We start from the raw sequence: 27,013 nt of genomic DNA, 5'->3' as shown, positions 1-27,013 counted from the left end.
CCAGGGTGTCGAATTTCACATTAAAATGACTAATATTTCTTAAAGTGTCCATTTTTCATTAAGAATGTAGTCTTGTTTAACTGGGATTTCATTTTTTTATAAAGGCATCTGCCACAGGGGAAGGGAACTTTGAAATGGAGCTTACTTCCTCTTCAGTTGTTACTTTATAGCAATTGCAGCTCATGATCTCACAGAGGAGTATATGATGAAGTATAATACAAATTGGCCTATTAAGAAATGCTTGTAATTCTGACATTTAATCAAGAAAAAGCATGTTTCATTACGTAAAGTTGGAAAACGATATTGTTTTCAAAAGACTCTATTACCATACTTTTTGAACATGACCAGTATCTTCTTTTAAGACATCCCCAGCCTGTCCCTCTCCAGCCCCACTTGTTTCTGATCTTCTTTCTGTTTCTGTATTTTAGAACATGTAGGCACACTCCTTCACTTATGCAATAATGGAAATTGAGCACCGATCACGAGCCAGGCTCTGTGCTAGATGCTAGTGTTAAAAATCTGTGAACCAAGCACCGGGAACTATATTCAGTATCTTGTAATAACCTTTAATGAAAAAGAATATGAAAATGAATATATGTATGTATATATGACTCAAACATTATGCTGGTCACCAGAAATTGACACATTGTAACTGACTATAATAAAAAAAATCAGTGAACCAGAAAGACCCCATTCACTCTTGGGGGTCTTCACGGAGGCTAGTGAGGACATCACCTAATAGCTAGAACTCCAGTGTGGGCTGTGGGACAGTTCAGATGCGACTGCTGGCTGGCAGTTTTCCGACTTGTTCCACTTTACCTTTGTCTGTCCTTCCTCTCTGTGAAGCTTCCTTTCACCTCTCCAACCTGCATTAATTTTTCTTTATTTGGGACCCCCATTGTGCCGTCTAAGCATTTCTGTTCTTCCTCTTCTCCACAATTACTCTGAACGCAGTGTTTTGCTTGTTTGGATGTTTCCACCCTAGACTGAAGTTTGTTACTGCAAGTTCTCTATTTTATCTTCCTTTGTAGCCACAGCCTTTGGTGAGGTGCCTGGCTTTATGGTACTTATTCAATGAATAATAATAATAATATAATAATAATACATGAAATATAATAATAATAATGAGGAATAAAATATTGCAATAATAATAATGGGTAAAATATTATATCGCTTAATTTTTAAATTAATTTCTTTGAATACTTAAACAGGTTGACATCCAGCATCTGGATTTGCCAAACTGAAATGACCGGACAACCTCAGATGCTTCTATTAATGGTGGCAGTGACTGATGGACAGGCTAGCTTTTCTTTAAACACAACTTTATTATTCATGTTGATTTTTGTATTATAAGTGGCTACTGTTTATCATGAGAGTTTACTTATATTTATAGCAGGGATTTAATAAATATGTCTTGTGTGAATGAATAAATGATTATTCTCGTTGCAGGGGAAATTGATAAATGAAAGTTTCTCATGTTTCTTTCAGGCCTGGAGTTTTGATGCCAAAATGTTGATTTTATTGGAGACTTGAAAATTAATGCGGTCCAGAGCTTGAAAGTGAACATGTCAGAATACACAGGAGTGTACACAAATGGAAATTCTAATACGAAGGAATTAACATTTATGAAATATTTATACTAAGTATGTTTACGACTATAGGTTTTTGGCCCCTCCATCTTGTTATTATTAAGAACCCTAAGCTCTTGACATCTTTGCTTTGAGGTTCCTCTCATTTCTTTTTCATTTTTTCATCTTTCTTGTGCAGCTTCTATACTTGACCATTGTCTGCCATCCCATCAAAACCACATCTCTGATACCTGTAACCTTTACTATGTTAAGATTTCTGCTTCCTCCCCTAACCATCGGAGACCTTGTTTTCTATCTCTTACTACTTCATCTGTGATTCTGGGCTTCAGAGAAGCCCTGCTAATCTGTCCTCTCTAAGGACAGTAGCTTGGCCCTTGTCGATGAGTTAGAATCTGTTCCTATTAAGTTTTGATCTAATACATCTTTCCTCAAAGTTAATTTTTACCTATAGGTTCATCTTGGTTCTAACTCAGGCAAGGGCATAAGCCCCTACTGTCTGTTTTCTGAGCAGAAAAAAACAAAGCATGCATAAGAGACCCCGGACATTTTAGTGCTCTCAGCGTTTGTGTGGCTTTGCTTTGACTGGGATCGGCAGCTCCAGCTTCTCCGCAGAGTTAGTGTCTGCAGCTTTGCTATTCAGGCTCTGTTGCCAGAATCACTTCTGAGTAAAGATCTTGCCATTTGGCGTCTTTCTGCTGGGCCATCTTGGCAATTGCCGTGGCTTTTCCAGAGACCGAGTTTGCTGTTTGATGCCACAACTGAACTTGAAATCGTCCTGCATGCATTTTTTCCTGTATCCTTTGTTGGCTGTTGCTCCATTTCCGTACACCTTGCAAGATGCTGAATGGCCCACTGGCATGCATTCCTCTCAGGCCGTCTTGCAGCGAGATTGCCGTGAACATCAATTGACAGAGCTGGTTATTTCAGCCAGTCCCTTGTCCATTTCATGTGCCCAGGTGTCCGGGTGGAGCTGAGCGGATCATTGCACAATGCCAGGCAGTTGGACCAACAGGAACAATTACTGCTTTATCGACCTTCAACAGTTTTCTAGAGTTCAAACTAATAAGAAAACCGTGTTCCAGCAGCTTCTCAAAAGCTTTCAATTTATATATTTAACTCAGTCCTACAAACATTTATTGAGAACCAACTTGTTTATAGATTGCAGGCCTATGATAGAAAGTTTGTGGGGGGTGTGTGTGTGTAAATTAACATTAAGATAAGTGGAAAGCTCTGACATTCTGGGTCCACTCCCTTATGGTTAAAGGTGCCCTCACCTGCCGGCTGAGCTGTGCCGAGTCCTTCAGGGAACCCTGACGCAGGCTGGGCCGGGAGAAGCAGTCTGCCGCCACTGGTAAGACTGGCTGCTCTACGCTTTGGGATCATTGTGTCTGAGATTAGGGGCCAGGCACCCCCAGATCCAGGAAGCACCCAGTAAGAGACTATATTCACTGATTTCTCCTGGGTTTACCTTCTTACCTAAGTTTTGTCATATTTTCAGACCATAGCTGGAACCAGGGCCTAAAACCCATTTTACTTGGTTAGGATCTCAGGCACTCTATTTAATGATTACACCTAGGTCTTCATGAGCCTAGGTCTACAATTTAGGCCATTTGCCCAGAACACTCAGCTCTTGCCCCTTTCCCGTTTATGTAACAAAACATACTGACAATGGTGCTAAGCACTTTGTACAGATTATATCCGGTTCTCACAATAACCTTATGTATTACAGTTTAAAAAAACTGTACAAGTAGAAAAGCTGAGATCTAAGCCCACATCAGTCTTTGACTTAATTTGGAGTACCGTAAGCCCCCCAGAACTTCTGCTGCTGCATCCTTCCTAGCAGACTGGACACCTTTGCTCAGCCGGTCAATCGTGGGTTGTTACCTGAGCTTCACATTCTGTCATCTGCCTTTGTATCTTCTCTCCTCTGACTCAGTCTTGTGTCCAATCAGTATCTCTCATTTTTAATTGCAGTCAGCAGGTACAGGCTTTAAATAGCAAAGGCGTCAGTTATAAGGTACTTGGTTGCTCATGGAATCGGTGGGGGTCCTGGAGAACCAGGCTTGAGGCTAAATCGTCAGAAGATAAGCTTGCAAACATGACGCAAGGGCATTAGTCCCGTGACTACCACCAGGAACCGCCAGATGCCACTGCAGGACCCCTCCCTAACCCTCCAACACAAGTAGAAGCGTCTTTCTCACAGTATTCCCATTCAAATGCAGGTGTCTCAATGTCTGCATTCGATTTCTGGAGACTGGATCACATGTCTGCACCTCAATTTATGGAAACTTGGCGGTTTCAACTTGGGCTTTGAAACTGGAATGGTGGAAGTCATATTTGGGAAATTTGTTCAAGCACTGAAGGGCTTTTCAAAAGATAGTGTGCAATCCCACGTATGACCGATGCCCACCACAGCTGGCTAGCCTATAACTTAAGTACCCCCGTACCACATACTCTCCACTCCCAAACATCTCCTTCAGTCGACCAATTCACAGGCCCCAAAGGCAAACTTTAATAAGATTTTGATAACATTTGCTAAAAAGCAGACTGTGCAGAAGCAGATGCAGTTGAGTGCTATTGGCAAAGTTTTTCCTGGAGTGAAGAAATCATTTCTTAATATTTGCCCATGAATTCAGGTTTCACAATTATTTTTCTTGTGTTTATAATGTTCTTTTGAAATCTCTGTTGTCCCTGGTTTGCCCAGTACTGTACTGATCTGCCTGGGGTCCTGGAGATGAAGTGAGTCAGTAAGCAAGTCCTGTGTCCATTGCTCCAGGATCAGGGCACTGGTGCACTTCATAAAGGCACTGTAATCAGAGAGCTGCACCATGTACAGTGACAAGCGCCCCTTTCGCATTATTACCAAGACAATGCTGCCAGATAAGCAAAACAGAAATAAAACCCCAGCAGAAAATGGCTGCAAGTAATTAGGGGCACGGAGCTCTGTGGTGACTAAAATGCTGTAATTAGAAGGGAGGATTTGGAGCACTCTTTGAAGGAGAGTGATCGATCGAAGGGTCATTTTCTCTGCCCAGAAGAGCTTTTTCAGCTGTCTTTGTTCAGTGGCAAAAGGGAGTTATTTTGGAGCCAAAAATGACCCTGGGCTCTCAGGACCTGGGACCCCCTTGGGATGGGAAGGGAGCGTGCTGGGGCTTTGGGTTAGTGTTATGACATGTTTTTTTGGAATCATGTTGTTAATAGCAAAACAGACTATCAGAAATAATAATGATGAATAATTTATTCCCTTCCGTTTGTTCCGGATTACTCTTGCTTTCAATGTCAAATATCATGCAGTATTACTTTAGGTGAAATGCTTGTTTAGGACACCCTAGTCAAACCCGTTCCACACTGAGTAACAATTTACTGTCACCTTAGATCTGATTAAGCAGATATTTTGTTTTGAATGTTCTAAAGAGATTGATAACTAAGAGGAAACTTCGAATCTGAATTCATGTTCCTATATTCTTTGTCTAAAAGTGATCATGATATTGTGTACTTTTATTCACATGGCTTACCCCACAGGCTGTTGGCTGCTGTGGTTTATTTTGAATGTGTATTTTGGATTCGGGTATCCATTTTAAAAGGTGTTTAACTCTTTCTTTTTTTAAATGAAGTATAGTCACAGTGTGTCAATTTCTGGTGTACAGCACAATGTCCCAGTCCTGCATATACATATATACTCATTTTCATATTCCTTTTCATTAAAGGTTATTGCAAGGTATTGAATATAGTTCCCTGTGCTATACAGAAGACATTTTTTATCTATTTTTTATATATAGTGGCTAACATTGGCAAATCTCAAACTCCTAAATTTATCCCATCCCACTCCCTTTCCCCAGTAACCATAAGATTGTTTACTACGTCTGCAAGTCTGTTTCTTTTGTAAATGAGTTCATTAGTGTCCTCTTTTTTCTTTTTATTTTCTTTTTTTTTAGGTTCCACATATGAGTAGCACATGGTATTTTTCTTTCTCTTTCTGTCTTACTTCACTTAGAATGACGATCTCTAGGTCCATCCTTGTTATTGCAAATGGCATTATTTTATTCTTTTTTTATCACTGAGTAGTATTTCATTGTATAAATATACCATAAATTCTTTATCCCATCATCTGCTGATGGACATGTAAGTTGCTTCCATGCCTTGGCTACTGTATATAGTGCTGTTTTCCATCATGGCTGCACCAAACTACCTTCTCATAAAAGGTGGTTAACTCCTGATTACTTGTACTTAGCATTACATAATCCCAGGAAATAGGGGGACTTGTCCACCTCTCAGGGGTGACTTGGATTTCCTTCTACTAGACTGCTGACCAGTGGATAACTGACTTACACCTACGGTATCCCTGGCGTGTGGCTACCTTGCTGTTCTTGAATATAGCCCATTTTGTCTTTGGACTGTGCTCTCTGATGAACTGTCCTGAAATTTTTCTCTTGGTGATGTCTTCTCATTTGTCCCAGTGAGTTCCCATAAGATTAGTAATTTTTGTTTCTGTTTTGCTGTTTATCTGTAGCATAATTTGGTGGCTCCACAACTTTATTAGAGAATATATGAAGTGCTTGGTATTTCAGACTACTTTGAAATACATATTGTGCTTATTATATATTTATAATAATAAATATATATTTATTTTGGCATTTTAAAATATTGATTACATTTTCAGTTTAATTAAGAAGAAGTAATTTAAAGTTTATAGAGACTGGATAGGATGGGAATGAGAGTTTTTGCAAAGTGACATAGAGAAGTGAATTTCACAGCATGTGATAATTGTTCATTTTTACATGGGGATTTATACCTGTAAGCCTGACTTTTACCCTACAGTGGAGACAGAGCTGCAGAGAAAGTTGTTCTCTTGACCTTGAAGCAAGTTGATTAGGAGAGCTGTCTAATTAGGAAAGTTTTTTCTACCAGTATCTTCTAAATCGTAAAATAAACTAAAAATTAAATAATTTGGGGGGTAAGAGGGGTAGAGCTCAGTGGCAGAGCAAACACTTAGCATGCATGAGGTACTGAGTTCAATCCCCAGTACCTCCATTAAAAAACAAAAATAAAATAAATTAAAAAGTAATGTAATTCTTTATTTTTAGTTTTTAATGAGCAATTTATTCACTAGATTTTTTTTGTCTGAGCTTTAGTCTTTTTTTAAACATTTTTTTATTGAGTTATAGTCATTTTACAATGTTGCGTCAAATTCCAGTGTAGAGCACAATTTTTCAGTTATACATGAACATATATATATATTCATTGTCATATTTTTTTTGTTGGCGGAGATAACAGAAAGTTTTCTTTTTCCTTTAATTTGCTATTCCAGTGTTAGTAGTACAAATCCCCCTGTGCTAAAGTCCAGAAGAAAAGATCCCCCTTATTTTTGTTGTTACCTGGTTCTTTCTGGTCATACTTTTCAGTAACACAGAACCTCTGAAAAACTGAGGTCACATTAACATGTTGCTGTTTTTTTGTATTATATTCACCTCATTTATGTAAGTTCCACCAGAATTAATGTGCAATAAGAAATGAATAATGAAAGCTAATCAATAGGAGATACAGAAATGATAAATACAGAGAAGAAATAAATCTTTAAAAATCCCAATAGACAGAATCCAAATAAAATTAGGATATAGGAAAGGCCAGTTGATATCCCTTTGTGATACCTGTGTCTGGGTACCACTTTGACTCCAGTTTATGAAATCTCTCCACAGCCACAAGACTAGCAGGTGGTTGGGACTAAATAATCGGATTAAATGTGGAAATAGGCTGCTGTTAAAGACTGCTAGTGAAATGGAAAAAGAACTGATATCCCTTGAATGTAAACTATATGATGAATAACCGGCTGTCATTTGATGCTCAGTTCCTTCTCATCACAGCCCTATGGATTGGACATTATCATCTGCATTTTGCAGATAATGAAACAAAGGGTTGGAGAGTTTAAGCCATTTTCCTAAGTTGCCCTTTTGAGTAGCTAGTATTTGGCTGCTGAGCTCTGACTGCAAAAACCTACGCCTTTTCTACTCTGCAGAGGGATTGTAAACTCTTTCAAAGCAGGAAAATACTTCACTTGAATATAAAGACCACATCCTGGGCCTTCCTGGAGCTTCTGCTGTTTTTACTGTCATCACTCCTCCAGTGAGTCATTTAACTTACTGTTCTGATTATATGTGTACATGTTCCACCTGGATTGTAGGACCCTATGGGAAAGGAATTGTGTTTTATTAATTTTTCTATCTCCCACAGACTCCAACTGCAGCAGTATTCCCAATGCATTCCTTTCTTTTACACCTTTTTCAATCATAAGCATGTAACATAGTTTTGTAAAATGCATCCCTCCACTTAAATCGACTCCAGCTGTGACAATGTTTATAATTTCCTTGTAGCTTGAATTTTCATCAAACTTCTACTTTTAGAAATGGAAATTTGCAATGAATCAATGAGTCACCACCAAAGTAAGATTCATTCTTTGGCCATAGGACATACAGAGATTGGTGACAAGGTGTAAGACTGAACATTGACTGCATTTCTAACTTAGGGAAAACATTTCTACCACTTAAGAAGAGATCTGTGAGCATTTGTGAGGGGACTGGGAGTTGTTCCTTATTGGTGTATAGAAACACAACTAATTTTTGTGTATTGATTTTGTATCCTGAGACTTGATTTAAATAATTTGTTAGTTCTAACAACTTTTTGATGGAGTTTTTAGTGTCTTTTTTTTATATTTAAGACTATGCTGTATGCAAACAGTGAGCCAGTGCTGGAAGTCCTAGTTCTACAAAATAAATAAATAAGTAAATAAATAGCATCCAAACGGGAAGGAAAGGAGTAAAAGTGACAAGAGCAGGCATCATGGTTTTGTTTCTGGTCTTAGAAGAGAAGTTTCCAGCTTTTCATCATTAAGTATGATGTGAGCTGTGGTCTTGTCGTATGTGGCCTTTATTGTGTTGAAGTGTGTTCCCTCTGTAACCACTTTGGTGAAAATTTTTATCATGAATTGGCATCAAATTTTGTAAAATGCTCTTTTTACATCTATTGAGATGATCAGATGATTTTTGGCCTTCATTTTGTTAATGCGGCGTATCACATTGATCGTTTTGTGGGTGTTGAAACTTGCTCACGTTCCTGGAATACATCCCACTTGATCATGGTGTGTGGTCCTTCTAATATTTTGTTGAATTTGGTTTCCTAGCATTTTGTTGAGGAATCATTGCTTATGTTCATCAGGGATATTTGCCAATTTTTTTCCCCTTGTAATATCCTTGTCTAGCCTTGGTTATCAGGATAGTTTTGGCCTCTTACAATGAGTTTGGAAGTGTTCCTTTACCTTCTAATTTTTGGAACAATTTGAGAAGGATTGTTATTAATTCTTCTTTAAAAGTTTGGGAGAATTCATCCATGAAGCCATCTAGTCATGGACTTTTCTTTGTTTGGAGGTTTTTGATTATTGATTCAATGTCTTTATTAGTAATCAGTCTGTTTAGAGTTTCTGTTTCTTCATAATTCAGCCTTGTGAGGTTACATGCTTCAAGGAACTTATCCATTTCTTCTAGGTTGTTCAAATTTTCGGCATATAGTTTTTCATAAATAATCTCTTATGATCCTTTGTATCTGTTTGGTATCCATTGTAATGCCCCCTCTTTCATTTATAGTTTTATTTCTTTGCATTCTCCCTGTTTTTATCTTGGTCAGTGTAGCTAGAGGTTTGTATGTTTTGCTTAGCTTAAAATATAGTTCTTTGTTTTATTAATCATTTCTCCTGTCTTTTTGGTCTCTCTTTCATTCTGCTCTGATCTTTGTTAATTCACGTGGCTCTTGAAAAGACAATTCCTTGTGGATAAACTAAGAACCCATGTTAAGGATTATAGTTCTATATAATAATAATTTTTCCTTTGACTCAGCTCAGTGAAAGCCACCCTAACTAAAGGTATTTTGCTAGAATTTTCCAAGTTTGTACCATTTTCTAAATGTACAGGACAAACTTTGTAATCCTACACTCCTGCCCTAAGGCGTGCTTTTCCTTAAAGTGAAATATAAAACCAGCTCTGGGCAGTTCTTGTAATTTTCACTCAATGCTTTTCGTGTCTCGTGGGGTTGGGATCATACATCATACACCGTGAAGCAAACCTGCGGAGAAATCCTTTTCCTGCTTCTTTCTCTCAGAGTCAGATTCATCCGGGCAGCTCTCCGCAGCCCTGCCAGCTCACCTTCCTCCTGTCTCTTCTCCAGAATTCCAGCTCTAGCTCCAGGCCTTTCTCATTCCAGGTTGACTCCGTTCTCCCTCTTAACTTTCCATTTTCTGTGGCGCGTGGTTCATTCTTGTATAAATCAATTTAGCCTCTCAAGGTGCCTTCTAATTTTTCTCTACATTAAATTCCTAAATCGGTACAAGGGTCCCTGGAGCCAAGCAGAGCAATGGAACAAGAGAAGAGCCCTCCTTCCTTAGAAGGTGTGGGTAGGGGAAAGCTTGTGTCTATTTATACTTTGTATTTTGTCCTTATCGCAGTGAGAATTTAAGGTTTCAGTTTACTCTGGGGCAACAGTCTTAGGAAAGCCATCCCAGTAGGCCCTCACAAGGTAGCTTTACTTGGATTAAATTTACCACCTTCCAGGGAAAAGCCCTCAGCTTTAAAATGGATCTGACTTGTCAGCATCTAAGAGCACTTCTATCCCACATTCATCACAACTCTATGTGACCCATGTGCAAAATCAGAATAATTAATTTACAGTGGCAAATACTGGTTTTTCAGAGGACGTATCTCTGTTTGATGTGCCTAGTTCATTTCCTCCCTGAGGAAGAGCCAAATTTTATACTAGGGAAATTGTTATGTTGAGAATCAGAACAGGGGAAGTTAAAGAGCTCATTCTTCCATTCATTTCACCAGTATCACTTGATCCCTCAGTGTAAGACAAGGGCTGTGCGGGGAACTAGGACTACAGTGATGAATGTGTCCTGCCAGCTGCCCTCGTGTTGCTTAGTGTTCAGTGAGAGCAAAAAACCCTGCGTGCTCTGAATATATGGGTTAGAAAGGGCTTTTCCAGGGAAGTGGTATTTTATGCTGACTTCACCTGAAAGTGAATACGAATTAGCGATGAAAAGTGTGTGGAGTGATGAGGTGGTGGAGACAGTGGGAAAACGAGATTTTCAGGCAAGGAGAATAACGTGGCTAATGTGTAGACTGTGGGATTGATGTTAACGTGCCCAGCTACAGCTTTGGGACTTTGTTCTGCAGCAAGAGGCTTCTTTTCCTGAAAGGACTAATATGATTAAATTTCTGTCTTAAAATGGTAATTCTGTTATGGGTAGAGAATATGGTGCAGGGTGAGGGAGACCCAGTAAGGCCAATTAGAAGGTTATAATGGGAAGTGCAGATTGACTATAAAGATCATTTGGCTTAAGATGTTAGAAGGGGAAAGTGAAAAGTGTAAATAGATCTCCACATATTTTTGAGGGCAGATCAACAGTATTTAGGACTGACTGTGAGGGGAAGTATGCTCAGTGGTAGAGTGCCTACCAGAAATCGACACATTGTAACTGACTATACTTCAATTAAAAAAAATAAATGTAAATAAATAAACCTAATTGCACCCCCCCCCAGTGATTAGATGTGGGGGATGGATAGTGATAAAAGTGACTCTAAGGTTATTGGTATTAACAGCTGGGTCAACGGTGGCTTAGGAAAATGGGTGATAACCACATTGGAAGGTAAGATATTAAATTCATTTTTGTGCCAGATGCAACTGATTTAGGCTGTCTGAACTCCAAATAACAGTCATTTAAACCATGTAAACTCCTCTACCCCAGCATATCAAGAAGATTGGGAGAGTAGTTCCAAAGTGACTCATTGGTTCAGTGGCATTTGCCCTTTTATTCCAAGCTTTTTGCCGCATTGTCACGGGCAGTCACGTTCTCCTCGAAGGCACGAGGATGGGAGACTAAAGACTTGACAAGAGAACCTCTCATTCTACCCCCTTTTAGAATACGCAATAAGCAGATGTTTTCCTCCAAGACCACCAGGGAAAACTTTATGGTTTTCCCTGGCCTTGACCTTCCTTTAACTGCAAGGAATGGTGAGTGTTTGGTAAAAGGGAAAGGGATCATCACCGTTGGCTTAGAACAGTGGTTCTCAACCCTGTTAGATACCAAGCCTCCTCTTAGTAATCTGCAGTGAAATGCGTAGACATGTAGTTTACCTATATCCCTCAGAAGAAAAAATATAATGCTCTATTTGTCATAAAGTAGAAAAATAAAAGGATATGTAAATGTTTAGGAAAGATTCAAAATGCGGCCATTGGATGTTTGCAACTGTGTACAGAATAGTGGGGTAAATGACATTTGTAGCAACATACAGAATCACCACAGCACTGCAGTAGTGATCGGACTGAGACCCGTGCTATGTTGCTGTCACAAACAGATCGAGTGGTGGTGCTGTCAACCTTTTCTAAAATGTCGAACAACTCTTGGTAACACTGTGAATAAAACAAACTGTAACGACAGGCCAGTTGCAATCCCGGAGGCACACTGGAGGGTGGGCGGAAGGCAGAACAGTTCTTCCATGTGCACTGCTGTCCCTCATATCCCTCCTCGGGGAGAAGACACTCCGAAGACCCCACCAACTGATGCCACTAGTGCCTCTGCTCATTGTGAGAAGCAAATTTCCAGGAGGAAAACTAGAACTGACACACTGTAGATCAGAGTAGAAATATAAGATCAACTGAAGGCAAAGACAGATTGATTTCCCTGATTTTCAGTGGCATCTCATACGTTTCCACATACTGCCAATAGCTATTATAGACATTCACTGGGAAGTTAAATTAAAGGCTACCCTCCACTAATTCTCATTATGTGTCTACCCCTACGGAGTCTGATTAATTCTGTCCAAGATAACATTAATTGTACGGGTAAGGTTTCCTTGGGAAATCCTGCTCAGGATCTTAGGCACTGGGGAAGTGTATCTTCTGAAAACAACTTTTAATCCATTTTCTCAAGACTTTGAGTGAAATACCTAACTTACATGTTTGGATCTCTAGAAAAACAATTTTTTTTTATCATTTTTAGGATTTTTTAAAAAAATTATTGGCTTGAATAGTTTACCATCCTATACTGAACTAGCCAGACTTCAACTTCTAATTTATTATTATTCATTATAGTCTAACTTGCTATATGTGTGTGTGTGTGTGTGTGTGTGTGTATATATATATATATATTATATATATATATATATTTTGCTGATGGCTGTTTGCCCATTAGAAATCAAAGTTAAAAGCAATTAATCTTGAAAATGGTCACCTGAGAAACAAAAAGAGATTTAATGACTATATTAATGGTTACTTTCAGTTATGTTTTAATGCTTGACTTTTTTTCTTCTGCTATATGAAGGAAATAAGAATTTTTCTTTGCGATCTGGTTCTCCGTCTGCATGGACAGCCTCGTAAGAGAAGGGAAAATAATTTTAAAAAATGCATTAGTATTCTCAGGGCCATTCAAATTGCATTTTGCATTTAAGGTAAGTTAGAATTATTTCACCAATCAAACAATTTCAAGTAGCAAACAGATGTTGAAGAATGAATTAAATAAGAGAGAGTCATATTGTGTTAGTTGTTTTTTACTTTGAATTTTTTAGTGAAGTCATTGGTCTTAAACTTTCTCAATCCCATTTAAAATATTTAGGTAAGAAATACTCATTTTATTAATTTATCAAACAAAAGTGAAATATTTGGGGAATAGGACTTTAGAGTGGAATTTGGAGAATCCCTCAGAATCACAGCTTTTAGGCAGGAAGACAACATTTTGTGTGTGTGTGTGAGAGGGAGTGTGTGTGTGAATGTGTGATAATAAAGACGGTGCCTCCAGGAATATGTGAAGTTATGTATCTTACTGCTATGAAGTTTGAGATCAGGGAACTATAAAGTAGGACTGATTAGCAAAAGATTAGAGATCAGTGGATGAAGGATTAGCAAATGATGAGCATGGTGCTTAGCAGATGCTTGAAGGAATTGATGGTTATGTGACAGCAAGAATACTGATAGAGCGTTGTGAGCTGAGAAAATGTGGAGAAAATCAGGCCACCCGGAACTGGCCATGGAGGAAGGGTGGCTTTGCTGCACTGGCGAAACTGTGTTAATGAGGAACTGTAAAATGCTTAGAAATATGAATGTTGAGAGAATAGGAGATGGTTGACTAAATGAGGTAGGTTCAGATGACAAAAATGTAAAAGTCTTCCAGAGATGCTTTGAGTAAGAAATGGTGCTACAAGAGCTATGTATGAAATAGATTTGTGATCTCTTATTGGATAAGGGCAAGGTTGGAGGGACCTGGAACAGATAGAAAATTGTTGAAGTAATTCAGTCATGAGATGACCAAGAACTAGGTGATCAAACTGCTGGCCAAGAAAAAGAAAAGATGCTAGAAAGAGACCTTGGTAATGAAAATATATGCATGAATTTCTGTTTCTCTCTCTATCTATAGGTAGATAGATATATGAATATATATCCATATACTTCTTAACCAAGTTAATTGATTTTATTAAATATAAATTGAAGGAAATATTATTTCTTCCCATTATTTCACAGTATATAATGGTGATTTTATTTCCTTGGGGAAGGGGGTGGGGTTGAGGGACTCTGAATTACAAGGTTAAAAGTCCTTAAATTATTTTGAGACATGGTTTCGTAAGTGCAAACAAACCCAGACAAAAATCTCCATAATTTAATGCTGTTATCTTGTACATTTCTACAGAATCAGCATAAACCACATTTGTTAAATTAACCATCTACCCTTGTGAAGTGAATAGAATGAAGGATTGAATTAGCCACTGGGTTAGTAATGAAATCCTTGTAGATTCAAAGACAAATTTATTGTCGTAAAGTAAGAAAACTTTTATTTGCTTACAACATACATATTTTATATATGGATTTAATACATAAAAGTTTAATGTTCTTCACTATCTTCAGGAATCGTTTCTTTTATTTTAGTTTAAAATAGAAGCATTTTTATTGATAGCTAGTATTCATATCTGTGTACATTTTCGTATTTTGTCTAAGCACTTTGAAATTCTAATTTTACTAGAATAATTACATAATAAAATAAAAACCAGACTTTCCCAGTTTGTGTATAAACAGATACTTCTAGAATCTGAAGTCACTCCTGCAGTAACAAGATATGCTCTGAGATGAAAAAAATCAATTCACTTTTCCAAAATTTAATGATTTCTAAATAAAATTTCTAGTGTACAATTTTATAGATGTACTTACTGGACATGACCTGTGTAGTCCAGTAGCCATTAGCCACATATGGGTTAATTAAAATTAAATACAGTTAAAAAGAGTGTGTGTTCATCTCTTGCTGTGGAGCACAGGGGTTTTATTTGAATAGTCTTTGATCTTTTTAGAGTTTACTTGTTGTAGCTAATGCTAGAATTTGGGAACCCCATACTCTTGTCCAGTATTATGAAATATTTTCTGAGACCCTCCCAGATAAGCACTTGTGCTGGATGAGAAACATGAACATTTTGTATTAATCCAATGATCATAAGACATTGTATTACCATAAAAACTACTTACCTGTAAAAGACATTGAAATATTCAGGAACATTCTAGTGAGACCCTGAAATGTTCAAGAAAGTTTTAATGAGTTATTCATTACAGTGTGGATTGAAGACCAATAAATAAGACAATACAAAAAGCATCTATTTTTTTATTGAAGTGTAGTTGATTTACAATATTGTGTTAGCTTCAGGTGTATGGCAAAGTGATTTATTTAAATATTTTTATAGATATGTACGTATTTTTAGGAAGCATTCATTCTTAATCTTGACTACAAGTCATACGAGAGGAAGCAGAGGACACAAAGATCCTACAGAATAAGAGATTTTAGTTAGATATAAAGAAATGTTTCCTGGTGTGGAAAGTAATTGCACATTGGAGGGATTTATTGAATGGGGTTATGGGATTTTTGGAAATCTTTAAAAATAGAATACATTTCGATCTCTCTGGGGAGGGATGTGAGATGCCGGCAGGCATTGAGTGTGGGGATGAATTGCATTCACTGCCGTGGTTTTTTCACACCAACAACTCTATGAATCTGTAGAGGACAGTAAAACCGGGTAATTCTCACTGTGTTCTTCAGGGAGTCAGGTTTCCAGACTGTTTTTTCTAACCATGAATCAGTGCCAAAATATTACCTTACATTCAACAACTTTTCAAATCCAAGAAGGGAAAAAGGAAACCCTGAAAAATACAGAAGGCTAGTGTCTTGCCATTTTAAGAAGCAGTGTTTCTTGAAGTGGGTTGGCAGTTCCTCTCCTCCAGTCAGAAGGAAATGATTTGGGTCTTAGAGGAAGCAATACTATTGGAAAATCCCGAATTCCTGTTACATCACTGAGTCGAAGAAAGATTGTATTCACTGTGATATGAGAATAATATGAAATAATGACTTGTGCCTTTAAGCTGAGTGATAGACATGAGAAGCCCCGTTTCTCACATTATGTGAAACATCCCATCAGACTTAGCCAGGTTTGGTGTTCCAGCCACCTGGACTTTGTTTCAGCACCGCAATATTCACGCCTGTGCCCGGGCTGGAAATGAGGCAGTGGGCATCCAAATAGGAGCCACAGAGTACCAGGAAGTTGAGAAGTGGTCCAAGTACACCTGCTCGGAAGGCACTGGGAGAAACTGGACAGACAGGAAACTGGAACAGTAGAAATGAGCTCGCTGCTTTGGAGGATGGCGTGGCTGCTTCAGGGATGCAGTGAATCCGGTCATGTATCCGGCACATCAAAGAAGAAATCCAAAGCCATGACTCACCTGAAAAGCCAGTGACTGTTTTTTTTTTTTTTAATCTATTGATGTAATTCTTAGCCCGATTTAAAAGGGAAAGCAGAAACAGGTCAGGCTGAGTCATACTCCCAAGGCAGAATTTGAGAGAAGCAGGAATCAAAGGCTGGAGACAGATGGCACTAAATATGCAGCAAACTGAGTTTGAGCATGGCTGACAAAAAAAAAAGTAAAATAAGAACTGACCCTGGGAAGGCAAACACTCTCAAGAGAGATGGGTGGGTGAGGATGTCAAGAGAAACTGTGTGAGGCTTTGCCAGAGAGAATGTCCTTTTGATGGGCAGCCTGATGGAGAGAACAGGTCCTTGCTTTGGGGTGAGACAAACCCAGGTTTATTCTCACCCACTGGCTGTGTGATTCTGAGCAAGATCCTTCATCTCTGTTTCCTCATTTGTAAAATCCCAAGAATAATTCTTATCTTCCAGTGATTGTATTTTTTGTAATTAAAAATTATTTTATCTCTTTGTTTATTATTATTTAATTATTTTAATTTGGCTGGAAGGAGGGTTGATTAGGCTTATTTATTTTTAGAGGAGGTACAGGGGACTGAACCCAGGACCTTGCCCATGCTGGCATGCGCTCTGCCACCTGAGCGCTCCCTCCCACCCAGGTGATTGTATTTAAAATCAAGCAATGACCATGCTCCATAAAGCAGTAGAGAACCAATGAACGTTATGATGTTGAAGTTTCAGTGCAGGGAATGTGCTGTCAGCATTCATTCATTCCCTGCTTCGTTCCTTCATTCCTTCAGTAAATAATTCTTGTATAGGCACAGAAGGCCAGAGAATGCTGGAGGCAGAGGATACAACCAGGAAATAGTTAAACTTTCTTTAGAATGGGAATCACTGGTAGCAAAGTATCAGCATGGTATTAGCGATGGAGAGGAAGGCACCAAGGTTTAAGTGAGGTGCAGAGAGGAAATGCATGGCTTGGATATTTGTTCTTATTGGGATCATAATGGTTTCAGACATCTCAACATTTCACGTGTCCCTCATTATTCCTTCTAGAGGGATTTCTTTCTCTCTGGGTAGTAGCACTCTGGCCAGTCTCATTGGAATTGAGGCACTACTAAAGCCTTTTATAATCTATATGAAATGCACATATGTGTGTATCTAACATAAATTATATCAGATTCTGAGCAGGAGAGCAGAATCACCATGAGGGGTTTAGACTAATGGATTTACTCATTATTGAGATTAAACATTTCAGAATTGCAAGAAATATCGGGGAAATAAAGATCTGGAATGGGGGATCAGAACAAAAACATTTAATTAATGGTGAAGAGTATCTGTGGAAGTTCTGTGGGAAGCTGCGACCTACGCTTGGGGTGACAGGCATGAAATCATCGCAAGTCAGCTAACCGGGCAGCTGGATGGAAAGCAGGCATAAAGCAAGGACAGGCTGGGACCCGTGGGGACAAACTCGAATGCACAAGGACAGATTGCAACCTACTAGGACAACCTGGAAGCCACACCTGTCTGTCACTGCATCTAAACTCAGCGCGGTTGGTTATCTGCTGAAGAAGCTGGTGGCCTTCCCCAGGGACCTGCAGGCGCACCTCGCGCAGGACACCAAGGAACTGGGAGAGGGTGAGGGGAAGGCTGAGTCTGGGCGAGCTACCTGTAATGTGAACCATCAGATCAGCAATAAAGTGAGCTGCTCCTGGGACCCTGCCCCGACCTCGTGAGGATAATGAGTGATGCTTTATCACTGCTTTCCAAATATCGTGCATATACCTGTACGACCAGCCTAACCCAGTCCCACATGGGAGAGGAAACTCTGGGAGATTCAGTTTTCAGCCTTGCTAGCTTGGCACAGTGCCAAACCACCCTTGAGAGAGGGAAGACCTTGGGTACTATTGCCCTTATAGACCAGCTCTAAGGAATGTGTCTCCATCTAACCCTGTCTGCATCTGTGATTCTCAAGAGGGGCTGGAGGAGCAGTTGGGAAGCGTAGAAACAGGTGAATAAGAGGAGGCGTCCAAGAATCCCTTGGGGAGCATTTCCTAACTGCTTACCTCTGTTTCTGTTCCTTCATCTCGCAACGCCCTGAGATTTCAATTACAGATTTTGATTTAGAGGAAGAGAAATCACACTATTGGTGCTGCAAAATCATAGCATAGCAATTACTGATACTGATAGCATAGCAATTACTGATGCTCCTTCCATTGGGTATATCAGTGTGGAATCAAGATGAGGACCACTGTTTTATATTCTAATGTAGTGTTTGTTTTTCCTAATGGATACTTGGCTCCTTAAAGACAGGAAGACAGTCTTGCATACAACTTTTCTTCTGTCCTTCATACTCCCCTGCCATTTATGTTTCGCTTTGTTACACAGTAACTCTCAACTCTCAAACTCAGGTGCCCTCCTATATACGATAGCCAAGACATGGAAACAACCTAAATGTCCATTAATAGATGACTGGATAAAGAAGCTGTGGTATATTTATACAATGGAATACTACTCAGCCATAAAAAGAATAAATAATGCCATTTGCAGCAACATGTATAGACCTGAAGATCATTATTCTAAGTGAAGTAAGCCAGAAAGAGAGAGAAAAATACCATATGGTATCACTCATGTGTGGAATCAAAAAAAGAAAAGAAAAAAGAAGACACTAATGAACATATCTACAAAACAGAAACAGACTCATAGACATAGTAAACACACTTATGGTTACAGGTGGGGAGAGGGGGTAGGAAGGGATAAATTGGGAGTCTGAGATTTGCAAATATTAAGTACTATATATAAAATAGATAAAAACCAAATTTCTTCTATATAGCAAAAGGAACTATATTCAATATCTTATAGTAAACTGTACTGAAAAATAATTATGAAAACAAATATATGTATGTACATGTATAACTGAAACATTACGCTGTATACCAGAAATTGACACACTGTAACTGACTATACTTCAATTTAAAAAAAGCTAGAGCTTTCAACTCTGAAAGCAAGGTTCTTGATAAGAGAAAGATTAAAAACAACAGCAGCAAAAACTCAAGCACCCTCAAAGGCTAGACAACACAAATGTGAGACCAGAGAAGATGTGGAGGGCTGAGTGCTTGAACTAGAGTAGCCATTCAAATCAAGGAGGAAGGGGAGGACAGGGAGGGAGAGGCAGAGCGAGAGAGATGGTGGGGCAAGAGACCAAATAAATGCACATGCCATCACCACCTGCCCCACCCCCGGTATAGTTACTGCTGTGGGAATCACTGCACACCACCTGCCATCACTTCTGAGAAGATGGTGGAGGTTGTCATGTTACCATATAAAATTTACTTTTGTTACTAGGAGCATAAGGTTCACCCAATGTGACTTACAATAGGGAATCGGTTATGTGGATTATACTGTGACCAGCAAATGATGTTCATAAGCCATGCAGAGAGCTAATAGCTTTGACAATAACCCTCTACTGGAAACTAAAATAAAAATATTTTAATATTTCAATGAAGTAGCATATGACCTACTTAAAAACATCCTTTATTGCAGCTTATTAATATAAGCTTGGAGAAAATAAGAAGCATATTAATATATAAATTTGGCATATTCTTTCCCCCAACTAATAAAATATTAGGAGTTTATTAACATTAAAACTTTGCCTACAGTTTGGTGTTCAATAAAATGTTGTCTGTGGTTATGATTAAAATAAGCTACTAAAAGACTAAATGATCCTGCTACTGCATAAATAACATTTAGTAAAAATTCTATGTTATGATAAAACTGAGGTTTCATAAATGCTAACTTATAAAACATTGCATTGCATTTTTTGAAATTTTATAAACAATAATTACTAGGAACGTCTATTCTATACTACTCCTTTAGTTCATACTTTTTTCTGGTTGTTGCAGTTAAGCTTTTCAAATGTTGCTGAAGTGTTACGTCGGAAAATTAAGTGAACACATTTTAAGAGAATTTAACATATGATTCAGAAAAGTCTACCATATATTGGATACAGAAATTTAGAGATCATCTTATTTTCAGCTCCAAATAAATTGTTTTGAATTTTTTTTAACTTTCTGTATATGTCCCTCCTATGCATTTCACTGCACAAACCCACTCGGGCAGTGAGAGGCGCTATTAAACTTCCATATGTGATAAACCAGGGATGACAACTAGCACATGGTTGATGTTTTGGAACTGTTTGCTGATGAACAAATAAATGAAATAATAAGTAAATAAATGAACAATTTCTACCCTTTGATTATGAACTAGTCTTCCTTCTAATGGTAAACTACCTACTAGTCAAGTTATTAAAATACATAGCTAGTCTGGAGTTTTGAGATATCTATGTAGGACACATTTTATACTTTACATAACGTTCCACCAGTCTTTTCTTACATATTGAAGGCACAAACATTTCTCTCATATATTCAGCCAATATTTTTCCCATTTTCAGCTGGACCCTACTTGTTTTTCTTTTTCAGATTTTATTAATGACCTATAGATCAGTCTTCATCTGTGGGATGAAACAGATTTACAGGGTTGCAAAACTAATGTTGGCCACAAAAGTCAATACGTTGCCTACAGTCTGTAGGCTATTTATATAAAAAATTGATGTTAGTAATTATAACCCAATTTATATCATAAATAAAAGGTCAAAATGTTGAATAATTAAAAAGAGATTATTGACAGTGAAAAGTACCACTGACAGTGCCTAGAAAATTAAAGTAAATGTATTTTATGAAAGCTGTGAGATACATAGGATGGAAGAAGGATAAAGCTTTCAGGGTCAGTGAGCCTTGTGCTAACTCAATAGGGACATTGTATTAATCAGGGTTTTTGGTTGCAAAGAACTGAAAGCAAAAATAGGTTTTAAATGTAAAAGGAATATTCTGCAAAGAAGTGGTTAGCTCATAGAATTGTATGGAATGCTGGAAACTGCAGATTCAGAAATGGTTAAACCTAAGATATCTACTTGGCAAAATTGTGCCTTTGGAATAGTGACTAGGACGTTTCTGCTGCTGATACAGGACCCCACAGTGACCCCACTGACACTGCTGACGCAGACATCACACATGGATGCTGCGCTGTGGCTGCTGTGCTGGTCGGTTTTTAATTGCCCTAATTCTTTGTGTCACTTGTCTGGATTCATAGTCCCAGATGATGTCTTCCAGTTGGTGACCTGAGTCACGTGTTTATACTCTGATGCCTGGAGCCAGAGAGAGCAATCAACTGGAATTTTCTGGTCCTGGTGTGGGAGGGAAGACCCTACCTCTAACCAAAATATATAGGAAGGCAGAGTCTCCAAAACTGGAAGTATGGATTGTATGTCTGTGAAAGTAAACTTTACATCAAAATGACTAATGAGCGCTAAAACCGTTAAAAAGCTGTGTGATCGAAAAAGGCACGTCGTTCAATTTCTCGGGTTATAATGGATGTGATTTTCAAACCTAGAAAATAAAGACTGAGAAGTCTATAATGTCTGTCTTAAAATCACATAGGTTTTAAGTTCACTTAGAAAATTAATGCAAACACACTGTGCAAACAACAGCTAACGAGGATCTGGACCAGTGGGGGTGAAATGACAGCGTGTGAGGAAAATGTTGACACTGTTCATAATCCACAGAGATGGATTAACTCAAGGCTTAGTTAGCTCTTTACCTGCATAAAACCTACGATTTACCACATCCAGGAACACCAAAATAATGGCCAGACATTACTACTTTTAAGGCAGATTTTTGCAAGTGTGACAAACAGGATTAGAGACCTGAGGAGTATAGGAAATAGACTTGTGACAAAACAACAGTCTTTCAGGTTATTTACAACAGAAAGTAGGGCAAACTGCATGGTGGAGGTCTGGGAAGGACTCTGCAGAAATTCTTTTGAAAACAAAGCCACCTACATAATGATTAAAGAGAAGTGTATCGCATATAATATACCATTATGTTGGGCATAATTTTTCCTATCTTTTAATATAGCTTATATTTGTCAGAAAAAAAGAAAAAAAAACTACTGTTTTTCAGATGCTTTAACAAGCCCAAAGGTTAGAATCGGCATAGAAGTAATCAAGTATTTTTCAGAATACTTTGATTTTAGCAAATTTTGTTACAACACGTAACAGGCTGTCCCATATACCATTCTTCTGATAAGAAATAACACTTTTATAACATCTTTCATCCAAGACCACTTCAGTATCATTGTAATTTTTCCCTATCCTTTTTCTTATAATTTAGTGAACGTACCTAAGAAAATAAGTAATATTGAAAGAACTCAAACCACAGTAGACTAGAATTTCACAAAGCTGTGTATAGATTAAAAGTTAAAAAAAAAAAGATTATAGAACCACACTATAACCAAATCGGAGTTTAGGATGTCACTTTTTCTCTCCCTTTTTCTATTTTCTCATAAGACAATGAGGGAGTGTCCTTTATTGTTTCTAAGGTCACTCTAATCTCAATCTATGCAGTTCACACACCACTCCTTACTTCAACAAGTTACAAATCCACACTGGATGCAGAATTCGTAATGAGTTGATGTTCTTGACATACTTAACTCTCCTGTTAAGAATTTGTAGCTGAAAATGGAAAGTTAAATGTTTAAGAAACACAAACGTTCATGTATCTATTTGGATATGTACTCTCTCTCTTTCAGAAAGAGAAATATAGATGTAGCTAGATCTCTGTGTGCATTACATGTATATTCTTCAATTATAGCAACTTAATTTATTTTGTGGATATTTCTACTTACACTGCTATAATTCCTGATAGACAATCTCTCATCTAAAACTCTTAGAGACGTGTTCTGGAATTTATAATCTGCAAAGTAATATAATGCATATACCATGTTTTACATAACAATCTCAGAAGCATTTGGGCAGCAATTCATAATCAAAAATTAATATTTCTACATTGAAATGTATTTACTATTCACAAATAAACATTGCATTTGAATTTTTACCATGTGCATGGCATTATACTTAAAATCAAAATACTGTTAAAAAAGAAAAGAAGCAGAATATTGTGTTTAGAAAATAAAACCTTGATGTTCCAAAAAAAAAAAAAACGTGCAATGACTGAGTCCAATAAATTGAGAGGATAGTTGTGGGGGCAAGGAATAATGACTTTATTCAAAAAGCCAGCAGACCAAGAAGATGGGGGACTAGTGTCTCAAAGAGCCATCTTACCCGACTTAGAATTCAGACTTCTTTTATACTAAAAGGGAAGGAGGTGTGGTTAGTTGTTGCAAACTTCTTGGTGTTGGAATCCTTTGTTCTTGTGGCTGTCCACGTAAGTCAGGTCATAGGTCAGGTCATGATGTTCCTATAAACCTCCAACAAGGCAAATGTTTTTCTCTGTTCTGCAACTTTTTGTCTCTCTATGAATGGAAAAGTATCTTACCTTAAAGGGTGAGCCTTGAGAATAAGCTATCCTGTGTATTTCAAGCTATAGACAACACTCTTAACTTGTAGCAATAGAATAGAAAGGTTAAAGAAAAGAAGCAGATCCAATATGCAGTCAGAATTGTTCTTCCCTGTTACACAGTAGCCTCATATCAGATTCATGCCTAGTGCGCCAAGTTAGTTCTGATCAGGTCAAGTTTTGCCATCAAATGAATTAGAAAACAAAAGCTTAGTTTTAAGCTATTTTTGGATTTTACCTATGTGCATAATGGATTTTAAATGTATCTGTGAGTATTTTGTCTGCCCATAAACCCCCTCTTTTTGGAAGCAGTTTTTGGGTTTCGTTCTATTCCAGCTATGTTTAGCATTGAAGCTTAATGGTGTCTACAGGCCACATCCCTTGTTTGGCCCACTTGGGGACTTTAACGTCCATCTATGTCAATCATATTTTCCCTTGGGATTTTTAAATTACTGCAAAAAGGCATGGATGAATGGTCACTTTCTCTCTGGTAGCAGAGGTATGAGAACCATCAGGTGCCATGTTTCTTGGCTTGTGGACATAGTTCAACTGCACGGATAGAAAATAAAGGGAGCCTAGGTGGAGATGCAGGGACGAGAGATGGAGAGTGTCCTGTGGGCACTGTGGTCTCTGGTACTGGGTCCTAAAGCATCCTGTTAGCAGCCTTCACTTTGCCAACAGTTTTATGGTTCCCATGGACTCAACAGACCAATATATGTTCCTTTACCTATAATAGTTTGAACAGGGTTTCAGTTACTTTTGTCCCAAACAGCCCTAACCAGGAATGGAAATACCTTTGTTGATCTGCATATGTTCATTCTGATATTTGAGCATCTCCATTTGTCTTAAGAGTTCTGCAGAGTGACCCAGGCGCCCGCTAATACCTCCATCTCTAATCAGCATACCTGTTTAGTCACAAGCAACGCTGTGCTAGCACGTTAACTCTGAGATCTCCTTTGCTTAGCACAGCAAGTTTATTTGTGTTGGTAGCTCCTCTAAGTCAGTTTGCAGAGAGCTCTGCCTCACATGTCAGTCATGGGTCACGCAGGGAGAGGTTCCGCAGCCTTTTATTTGCACCCTTTGGGGAAGGTGGACCCCTCGTCACTGTGGAGAGGAGGAGAGGACTGAGGGATCAGGCAGTTTGTACTGAAATGCCTGTGTTATGAGTGACATGCACCACTGTGATTCCAGTGACTGCAAAGGAGGGCTGAGGTCCTGAGAAATGAGAGAATGGCACTGGTATTTAGTGAGTGGCAGCCACGCTCTCCTCTTGGAAGCCAGTAAAATCTAGACTGGAGAACTGGTGTCACGTTTAACAACTGTGATGGATAAATCTGTTTTGTTTAAAAAAATTAACTGATGGTGGTCAGACTGAACATAGAGTTACCATATGATCCAGCAATCTCAATCCTGGGCATATATCCAGAAAAAAAATAAAAACTCTAATTAGAAAAGATACATGCACCCCAGTGTTCATATATATACAAATATAAATATATACATATATATATACACACACACATATATATATACATATATAAAATATAAATATATACGTATATGTATGCAATGGAATATTACTCAGCCATAGAAAAGAATAATATAATGCCATTTGCAACAATATGGATGGACCTAGAGATCATCATACTAAATGAAGTAAATCAGACAGACAAAGACATATATCATGTGATATCACTTATGCATAGAGTCTAAAGTATGATACAAATGAACTTATTTACAAAACAAATAGACTCACAGACACAGAAAACAAACTTATGGTTACAATAGGGGAAAGGTGGGGCAGGGATAAATTAGGAGTTTGGGATTAGCAGACAAACCATATAAAATAGATTAACAACAAGGTCCTACTGTATAGCACAGGGAACTATATTCAATATCTAGTAATAACCTATAATGCAAAAGAATATGAAAAAGAATTATATATGTGTAACTGAATCACTTTGCTGTGCACCAGAAACTAACACAACATTGTAAATCAACTATACCTCAATAGGAAAAAAATTTTTTAAGGAAAAGAGATTGTCTGAGAGCAGCCTCGGTAGGGGTCTGTGTGCCGACTTCCTGTCAATAAATGCTTCTGATTGGAGTTCTGGGCTCTACAAGTTGTTTCTCTTCTCTGACGGTGAAGACTCCTTTCTGTCCAATTCAGCCATTTCCTACAGATCTTCTGATCAAGATTTAAATGACAGATGAAGGGAATTGAGAAGAGTCAGACGGGAGAGTAGGCTGTGAAAACATTTCCGGGAGAATTTCTTTCTCCTTTAATCTCTAGTTTTACCTTCTTCACTGAAACATGTTACTTTAGGTTTTCTTAAATCAGGAGTATATTTATTTTGAACCTTTTAACACTGCAGATAAGCTAGCTGAGTTTCATATTCTAAAAGAACTAGGAAAACAAATGATACTAGTGAATAGAATATATTGATCTCTCACATAATGCTTTAATTTAAGTAGTTATGAGAAAGTGCTCTCTTATTAAAATACATTAGCCTATAGCAAGCCATTAAAAAATTCTAATGAATCCTCTTCTTCCTAAAGAAAACTATATAAGCATTCAATCAATTAGTATAATGGATTAAAATAGAACATCATTTTGGTGGCACAGTTTCAAAACAGAAGGATTAGAGACATTCAGATACTGAACATTCAACACAGGCTATGATTTCAGCAGGGAGTCTTATTTGGCCTTTCTTCATTCTAATTCCATCAATTTCAAATTTCATTAACAGCAATGGGACACAAAAAATTCCAGCAGTGATGCTTTGCAAAACCCTGCAAGTTCTGAATAATATTGGTCTTTGTCATCATTTTATTTCTAACGGTAGGCGTGTATATTCTTTTGCTAGGAGGAACAACTCAATATTTCTCCCAGTGGGCATTGAAGAATTAAGTTTTAGAAGACAATGAGTATTTAGTTTCACTGTGTATAACAGAAATACCATTTAATCTGATTTAACTTGGTTATGTGTAAAAATTTGGGTAAGTAGGGAAGCTAAGTTGAGCTGCCTAATCCTCTGAACCCACTGCTGAAATAATTGGATTATCAAGGATAAGAAGTTATCACTTTCACGTAAATGAAAGGTGTTTTCCGAGCAGTTAGAAGCAATATGGGAAGTTATACACACAGGTGCCCCGCCCGCCCCCCACAACATCCATGCATAAAGTGGTGTTTTGTGTTTGAGTATATACTGACTATGAGTCTTACAATGATTTGTTTTATATG

General features: G+C 38.0%; 1 protein-coding gene across 15 annotated transcripts in view; it reads left to right on the top strand.

Moving 5' to 3' along the window:
* Positions 1-27,013, top strand: part of RALYL (RALY RNA binding protein like) — a 584,818-nt gene that overhangs the window by 131,054 nt on the left and 426,751 nt on the right. The window contains exon 3 of one of the 15 annotated variants that reach the window (XM_072951753.1): positions 7,603-7,709. The exons of the other annotated variants lie outside the window; for them this stretch is intronic. The gene's annotated coding sequence lies outside the window, so the exon portion shown is untranslated. The remainder of the gene's footprint in view (positions 1-7,602; positions 7,710-27,013) is intronic. 15 annotated transcript variants of the gene reach the window in all.

This window comes from Vicugna pacos, chromosome 29 (assembly GCF_048564905.1).
Source record: "Vicugna pacos chromosome 29, VicPac4, whole genome shotgun sequence".
Taxonomy (NCBI): Eukaryota; Metazoa; Chordata; class Mammalia; order Artiodactyla; family Camelidae; genus Vicugna; species Vicugna pacos.
This window is presented reverse-complemented; position numbering and strand designations above follow the sequence as displayed.